Genomic DNA, 9,745 nt, shown 5'->3' with positions numbered 1-9,745 from the left:
TGATGTTGTTGGATTCTGATCTCCCTGCACTCGAAATGGATTTTCTGGAGCTAAAGAACTCCAAATAGCGCGCTCTTAATGGAATTAGAAAGTAGACATCCAGAGCTTTCCAACAATATATAATAGTCCATACTTTATTCGAGATTAGACGACGTAAACTGGCACTCAATGCCATTTCCATGTTGCATTCTGGAGTCAAACGCTAGAAACACGTCACAAACCAGAGTTGAACGCCAAAAATACGTTACAACCTGGCATTCAACTCCAAGAGAAGCCTCTACACGTGTAAAGTTCAAGCTCAGCCCAAGCACACACCAAGTGGGCCGCGGAAGTGGATTTCTGCATCAATTACTTACTTCTGTAAACCCTAGTAGCTAGTCTAGTATAAATAGGACATTTTACTATTGTATTAGACATCTGGGATTGTATTTTTTGATCCTGTGATCATGTTTTGGGGGATGGCCATTCGGCCATGCCTGAACCTTCATCACTTATGTATTTTCAACGGTGGAGTTTCTACACACCATAGATTAAGGGTGTGGAGCTCTGCTGTACCTCGAGTTTTAATGCAATTACTACTATCTTTTATTCAAATTCAATCTTATTTCTGTTCTAAGATACTACTCGTACTTTAACCTGATGGATGTGATGATCCGTGACACTCATCATCATCCATTCCTATGAACGCGTGCCTAACAACCACTTCCGTTCTACAAGCGAAAGCTAGAGTGTGTATCTCTTGGATTCCTGATGCACGACGCATGGTCGCCCTCGCCTGACAACCGAGCCTTCCATTCCGTGAGATCAGAGTCTTCGTGGTATAAGCTAGAATTGATGGCGGCATTCATGAGAATCCGGAAAGTCTAAACCTTGTCTGTGATATTCTGAGTAGGATTCCGGGATTGAATGACTGTGACGAGCTTCAAACTCGCGATTGTTGGGCGTGATGACAAACGCAAAAGAATCAAGGGATTCTATTCCAACATGATCGAGAACCGACAGATGATTAGCCGTGCTATGACAGAGCATTTGGACCTTTTTCACTGAGAGGATGGGATGTAGCCATTGACAACGGTGATGCCCTACATACAGCTTGCCATGGAAAGGAGTAAGAATGATTGGATGAAGGCAGTAGGAAAGTAGAGATTCAGAAGGAGCACATCATCTTCATACGCCTATCTAAAATTCCCATCGATGATCTACATAAGTATTTCTATCTTTATTTTCTGTTTATTTATTATTATTATTCGGAAACTCCATAACCATTTATTATTCGCCTAACTGAGATTTACAAGATGACCATAGCTTGCTTCATACCAATAATTTCCGTGGGATCGACCCTTACTCACGTAAGGTTTATTACTTGGACGACCCAGTGCACTTGCTGGTTAGTTGTGCGAGGTTGTGAAGAAAGTGTTGAGTTAGTAAATGCGCATACCAAGTTGAATGCCATTATAAGAGATCACAATTTTGTGCACCAAGTTTTTGGCGCTGTTGCCGGGGATTGTTCGAGTTTGGACAACTGACGGTTCATCTTGTTGCTCAAATTAGGTAATTTTCTTTTTTGTTTTATTTTTAAAAATTCTTCAAAAATCTTTCAAAAAAAATTTATCACCAATTTTCGATAATTTTCAGAGTTTTCAAGAATGAATTCTAGAGTTTCATATAACATGTTTTAGCTTGGCTGCCTATTAAGCCATGTCTAATTCATAGGATTTTGATTGAGGACTTTGGATTCATTACTTTCTTTTTTCTATATGTTTCTCGAAAAATATCAAATAAAATACAAAAAATAATAAAATCATAAAATAAAAAAATAAATAATATTTTGTGTTTCTTGTTTGAGTCTTGAGTCAACCTTTAAGTTTGGTGTCAATTGTATTTTTCTAAAAATTTATGCATTTTTCGAAAATCCATGCATGGTGTTCTTCATGATCTTTAAGTTGTTCTTGGTAAGTCTTCTTGTTTGATCTTGATGTTTTCTTGTTTTGTATCTTTTGTCATTATTCATGTGCATTTTTGCATTCATATTGTCTAAGTATTAAAGATTTCTAAGTTTGGTGTCTTGCATGTTTTCTTTGCATCAAATTTTTTTTTTTCAAAAATATGTTCTTGATGTTCATCATGATCTTCAAAGTGTTCTTGGTGTTCATCTTGACATTCATAGTGTTCTTGCATGCATTATGTGTTTTGATTCATAATTTTCATGTTGTGAGTCATTTTTTTATGTTTTTCTCTCTCATTATTAAAAATTTTAAAAAATAAAAAAATAATAATAAATATCTTTTCTTTTTTTTCCTCTCAAAATTTCGAAAATTTGGGTTGACGTAGTCAAAAAATTTTAAAAATTAGTTGTTTCTTGTAAGTCAAGTCAAATTTTCAAATTTTAAAAATCTTATCTTTTTAAAAACTTTTTCAAAAATGAAATCTTTTTCATTTTTCTTATTAATTTACGAAAATCCTTAAAAATATTTTTCAAAAATCTTTTTATTAATTTTATCTTTATTTTCGAAAATTATGCTAACAATTAATGTGATTGATTAAAAAATTTGAAGTTTGTTACTTTCTTGTTAAGAAAGGTTCAATCTTTAANNTTTTTCAACTAACTATTTGACTTTTTGTTTGTTTCTTATCTTTTTCAAAACCACCTAACTACTCTTCCCTCTCTAATTTTCAAAAATACTTCCCTCTTTTTCAAATATTCTTTTTAATTAATTAATTATTTTAAATTTTAATTTTAATTTTAATTCTTATCTTAATTTTCGAAAATCATTAACTCCTTTTCAAAATTGTTTTCGAAAACTTCTCTCTCATCTTATTCTATTTATTCATTCATTTACTAACACTTCTCTTAATCTCAAATCACTGCCTCTATCATCACCCTTGTGTTTGGATTCTCCTTTCTTTATTCCTTTTCTTCTTCTACTAACAATAAGGAACCTCTTTACTGTGACATAGAGGATTCCTCTTCTTTTTCTGTTCTCTTCTCCTTCATACGAGTAGGAACAAGGAAAAAGGCATTCTTGTTAAAGCTGATCCAGAACATGAAAGGACTCTGAAGAGGAAACTAAGAGAAGCTAAATTACAACAATCCAGAGATAACCTTGCTGAAATTTTCGAACAAGAAAAGGAGATGGTAGCCGAACCCAACAACAATAATGCAAGAAGGATGCTTGGTGATTATACTGCACCTACGTCCAAGTTTGATGGAAGAAGCATCTCAATTCCTGCCATTGGAGCAAATAATTTTGAGCTGAAACCTCAATTAGTTGCTCTAATGCAACAGAACTGCAAGTTTCATGGACTTCTATCAGAAGATTCCTACCAGTTCTTGACTAAATTCTTGCAGATCTGTGAGACTATTAAGACTAATAGAGTAGCTCCTGAAGTTTACAGGCTCATGCTTTTCCTTTTGCTGTAAGAGATAGAGCAAGAACATGGTTGGACTCTCAACCTAAAGATAGCCTGGACTCTTGGGATAAGCTGGTCACGGCCTTCTTGGTTAAGTTCTTTCCTCCTCAAAAGCTGAGCAAGCTTAGGTGGATGTTCAGACCTTCAAACAAAAAGATGATGAATCCCTCTATGAAACTTGGGAAAGATACAAGCAGATGACCAAAAGATGTCCTTCTGACATGTTTTCAGAATGGACCATGAAAGATATATTCTATTATGGTCTATCTGAGTTCTCTAAGATGTCACTGGACCATTCTGCAGGTGGATCCATTCACCTAAAGAAAACGCCTGCAGAAGCTCAAGAACTTATTGACATGGTTACAAATAACCAGTTCATGTACACTTCTGAGAGGAATTCCATGAATAATGGGACGCCTCAAAGGAAGGGAGTTCTTGAAATTGATGCTCTGAATGCCATATTGGCTCAGAACAAAATGTTGACTCAGCAAGTCAACATGATTTCTCAAAGTCTGAATGGATGGCAAAATGCATCCAACAATACTAAAGAGGCATCTTCTGAAGTAGAAGCTTATGATCCTGAGAATCCTGCAATGACAGAGGTAAATTATATGGGTGAACCTTATGGAAACACCTATAATTCATCATGGAGAAATCATCCAAATTTCTCATGGAAGGATCAACAAAAGCCCCAACAAGGCTTTAATAATGGTGGAAGAAATAGGCTCAGCAGTATCAAGCCTTATCCATCATCTTCTCAGCAACAGACAAAGAATTCTGAGCAGAGTACCTCTAACTTAGCAAATCTAGTCTCTGATATGTCTAAGGCCATTTTAAGTTTCATGAGTGAGACAATGTCCTCCATCAGAAATTTGGAGGCACAAGTGGGCCAGCTGAGTAAGAAAGTAACTGAAACTTGTCCTAGTACTCTCCCAAGCAATACTGAAGAGAATCCAAAAAGAGAGTGCAAGGCCATTGACATAATCAAAATGGCCGAACCTAGGGAGGAAGGAGAGGACGTGAATCCCAATGAGGAAGACCTCATGGGACGTCTCTCAAGCAGGAAGGAGTTCCCTATTGAGGACCCAAAGAAATCTGAGGCTCATATAGAGACCATAGAGATTCCACTAAACCTCCTTCTGCCATTCATGAGCTCTGAAGACTATTCTTCCTCTGAAGAAGATGAAGATGTAACTGGAGAGCAAGTTGCTCAATATCTAGGAGCTATCATGAAGCTGAATGCCATGTTGTTTGGTAATAAGACTTGGGACGGTGAACCTCCCTTGCTCATTGGTGAACTAGATACATGGGTTCAGCAAACTTTACCTCAAAAGAAACAAGATCCTGGTAAATTCATAATACCCTGCACCATAGGCACCATGATCTTTGAAAGAGCTCTGTGTGACCTGGGGTCAGGCATAAATCTTATGCCACTCTCTGTAATGGAGAAGCTGGGGATCATTGAGGTACAACCTACCATATTTTTATTGCAAATGGCAGACAAGTCAGTAAGACAAGCTTATGGATTGGTAGAGGATGTGTTGGTAAAGATTGAAGGCCTTTACATCCCTGCTGATTTCATAATCTTAGACACTAGAAAAGAGGAGGATGAATGCATCATCCTTGGAAGACCTTTCCTAGCCACAGCAGGAGCTGTGATAGATGTTAACAGAAGAGAATTAATCCTTTAATTGAATGGGGACTACCTTGTGTTTAAGGCTCAAGGATCTTCTTCTTTAATAATGGAGAGGAAGCATGAAAAGCTTCTCTCAATATAGAGTCAAACAAAGCCCCCACAAGCAAACTCTAAGTTTGGTGTTGGGAGTCTACAACATTGACCTGAGTACCTGTGTGGCTCCATGAGAGCCCATTGTCAAGCTATTGACATTAAAGAAGCGCTTATTGGGAGGCAACCCAATTTTTATTTATCTAATTTTATTTTTCTTTTATTGTTCTTTAATGTTTTATTAGGTTCATGATCATGTGGAGTCACAAAAAAAATACTAAAATTAAAAACAGAATCAAAAACAGTAGAAGAAAAATCACACCCTAGAGGAAGGAGTTACTGGCGTTCAAACGCCAGTAAGGAGCATCTGGCTGGCGTTCAACGCTAGAACAGAGCATGGATCTGGCGTTGAATGCCAGAAACAAGCAGCATCCTGACGTTTGAACGCCAGGAATATACCCTGAGGAGAGCTGGCGCTGAACGCCAGAAACAAGCATGGAACTGGCGTTCAATGCCAGAAACATGCTGCAATTGGGCGTCGAACGCCCAACATAAGCATCACTTCGGCGTTTAAACACCAGAATTGTATGCAAAGGCATTTTACATGCCTAATTGGTGTAGGGATGTAAATCATTGACACCTCAGGATCTGTAGACCCCACAGGATCCCCACCTACCTCAACTCACCTTCTCTCATCTTCTTCACATTCAAGCTCTCTTCCCTATAAACACTCTTCCCAAAAAAAAAACCCTTCACCAATCAACTTAATGTCTCTTTCCAATTACCCCCCTTCACCACTCACATCCTTCCACTCTTCCCCATAAACCCCACCTACCTTCAAAATTCAAAATCCTTTTTCCCACCCAACCCACCCAATATGGCCGAAACTTAACCCCTCTCCCTCCACTATAAATACCCCTCCATTCTTCTTCATTTTCACACAACACAACCCTCTCTTCTCCCCCTTGGCCGAAACACAACCTTCTCTCCCTCTCCTCCATATCTTCTTTTTCTTCATTTATTCTTTCTTCTCTTGTTCGAGGGCGAGCAATATTCTAAGTTTGGTGTGGTAAAAGCATAGCTTTTTGTTTTTCCATAACCACCTATGGCACCTAAGACCAGAAAAGCCTCTAAAAAAGGGAAAGGGAAGACAAAAGCTTCCACCTCCGAGTCATGGGAGATAGAGAGATTCATCTCCAAAGCCCATCAAGACCACTTCTATGATGTTGTGGCCAAGAAGAAGGTGATGCTGAGGTCCCTTTCTAGCTCAAGAAAAATGAGTTTCCGGAGATCCGACATGAGATCCAAAGAAGAAGTTGGGAAGTTCTGACCAACCCCATTCAACAAGTCGGAATCTTAATGGTTCAAGAGTTCTATGCCAATGCATGGATTACTAGGAACCATGATCAAAGTATGAACCCGAATCCAAAGAACTATCTTACAATGGTTAGGGGGAAATACTTAGATTTTGGTCCGAAAAATGTGAGGTTGACATTCAACTTGCCCATGATGCAAGGAGATGCACACCCCTACACAAGAAGGATCAACTTTGATCAAAGGTTGGACCAAGTCCTTATGGACATATGTGTTGAAGGAGCTCAATAGAAAAGAGACTCCAAAGGCGAGCCGGTTCAATTAAGAAGACTGGACCTCAAGCCTGTGGCTAGAGGATGGTTGGAGTTCATCCAACGCTCCATCATCCCCACTAGCAACCGATCTGAAGTTACTGTAGATCGGGCCATCATGATTCATAGCATCATGAATGGAGAGGGAGTAGAAGTTCATGAAGTCATCTCCCTTGAATTCTACAAAATAGTCGAAAAGCCCTCTACCTTGGCAAGGCTAACTTTTCCTCATCTTATTTGCCATCTATGTTACTCAGCTGGAGTTATCATAGAATGAGACATCCCCATTGAGGAGGACAAGCCCATCACTAAGAAAAGGATGGAGCAAACAAGAAATCCCACTCATAGAACCCAAGAGGCGCATGAGGAAGCTCATCACCAAGAAATCCCGGAAATACCTCAAGGGATGCACTTTCCTCCCAACAACTATTGGGAACAACTCAACACTTCTCTAGAAGATTTGAGTTACAATATGGATCAATTAAGGGTGGAACATCAAGAGCACTCCATCATTCTCCATGAAATTAGAGAAGATCAAAGAGCAATGAGGGAGGAGCAACAAAGGCAAGGAAGAGACATAGAAGAACTCAAGGACATCATTGGTTTTTCAAGAAGAAAGCGCCACCATCACTAAGGTGGACTCATTCCTTGTTCTTATTTTTTTTGTTTTTTGGTTTTTATGCTATATGTGTGTTTATGTTTTGTGTCTCTACCTCGTGATCATTAGTATTGAGTAACTATGTTTTAAGGCTATAAATAATTCCATAAATCCTTCACCTCTCTTAAATGAAAAATGTTTCTAATTCAAAAGAACAAGAAGTACATGAATTTTGAAATTATCCTTGAATTTAGTTTAATTATATTGATGTGGTGACAATACTTTTTGTTTTCTGAATGAATGCTTGAACAGTACATAATTTTGATCTTGTTGTTTATGAATGTTAAAATTATTGGCTCTTGAAAGAATGATGAATAAAGAGAATGTTATTGACAATCTGAAAAATCATGAAATTGATTCTTGAAGCAAGAAAAAGCAGTGAAAAAGCAAAAGCTTGCGAAAAAAATTGGAAAGAAAAAGAAAAAGCAAGCAGAAAAAGCCAATAGCCCTTAAAACCAAAAAGCAAGGGTAAAAAGGATCCAAGGCTTTGAGCATCAATGGATAGGAGGGCCCAAGGAAATAAAATCCAGGCCTAAGCGGCTAAATCAAGCTGTCCCTAACCATGTGCTTGTGGCATGCAGGTCCAAGTGAAAAGCTTGAGACTGAGTGGTTAAAGTCGTGATCCAAAGCAAAAAGAGTGTGCTTAAGAGCTCTGGACACCTCTAACTGGGGATTTTAACAAAGCTGAGTCACAATCTGAAAAGGTTCACCCAACTATGTGTCTGTGGCATTTATGTATCCGGTGGTAATACTGGAAAACAAAGTGCTTAGGGCCACGGCCAAAACTCATAAAAGTAGCTGTGTTCAAGAATCAACAAACTTAACTAGGAGAATCAATAACACTATCTGAAATTCTAAGTTCCTAGAGATGCCAATCATTCTAAACTTCAAAGGAGAAAGTGAGATGTCAAACTGTTCAGAAGCAAAAAGCTACAAGTCCTGCTCATCTAATTAGAATTAATATCCATTGATATTTTGGGATTTATAGTATATTCTCTTCTTTTTATCCTAATTGATTTTCAGTTGCTTGGGGACAAGCAACAATTTAAGTTTGGTGTTGTGATGAGCGGATAATTTATACGTTTTTGGCATTGTTTTTAGATAGTTTTTAATATAATCTAGCTACTTTTAGGGATGTTTTCATTAGTTTTTATGCTAAATTCATATTTCTGGACTTTACTATGAGTTTGTGTATTTTTCTGTGATTTCAGGTATTTTCTAGCTGAAATTGAGGGACCTGAGCAAAACTCTAATAAAAGGCTGACAAAGGACTGCTGATGCTGTTGGATTCTGACCTCCCTGCACTCGATATAGATTTTCTGGAGCTTCAAAACTCCAAATGGCGCACTCTCAACGGCATTGAAAAGTAGACATCCAAAGCTTTCCAACAATATATAATAGTCCATACTTTATTCGAGATTAGATAACGTAAACTGGCGCTCAACGCCAGTTCCATGTTGCATTCTGGAGTCAAACGCCAGAAACACGTCACAAACCAGAGTTGAACGCCAAAAACACGTTACAACCTGGCGTTCAACTCTAAGAGAAGCCTCTGCACGTGTAAAGTTCAAGCTCAGCCCAAACACACACCAAGTGAGCCCCGGAAGTGAATTTCTACATCAATTACTTACTTCAATTACTTACTTATATATAAGTTATAATTATTTGTATAAAATTATATATTATATTCATATCATTTGAACTGGTTCATAAATCTTTTGTTAATCTAAGTTTAAACTTTATAAATAAATTTTATTGTTAACGGATCGAAACTGTTATTTATGAGCGAAACTTGATTTTAACCTACTTCATCTCAACTCGATTCATTTATAGCTCTCCTTTCAACGGACAATTAATATGGTAAAGTTAAGAAATTCAATAAGAAATAAGTGTGGATAGAGAATGGATATACAACTGAGAAATGGAAAGGCTTAAATATTTGCATCCAAATGCAATTAATATATTAATTGAATGTTCGCACAAGTAAACAATATAACAATAGCTAAGAATGGCGAAAATGCGGTCCTTTGAGAGAAAATGACAAAATGTGACTATGGCAAAAATATCAAATACAGAAAATTGAGGATCAAATTATGAGTCATTATCTAAATTAGTTTTTAAAAATAAAAAAAATAATTTTTAGAAAAATTAATAAATAAAAATATTTTTAAAATTTTATTTCAATAGACAAATTAGTTTTTAATTTATTTTTTACTAAAATAATTATCCAGATCAGTCTCAAAAATTTTAAAAATAAACATTTTAATTCCAAACAAAATTAATACGCAGATTAATTTTTAATATTTTTTATCAGACATAACAGTC

Source organism: Arachis duranensis, chromosome 5, assembly GCF_000817695.3.
Source record: "Arachis duranensis cultivar V14167 chromosome 5, aradu.V14167.gnm2.J7QH, whole genome shotgun sequence".
NCBI lineage: Eukaryota > Viridiplantae > Streptophyta > Magnoliopsida > Fabales > Fabaceae > Arachis > Arachis duranensis.
This window is presented reverse-complemented; position numbering follows the sequence as displayed.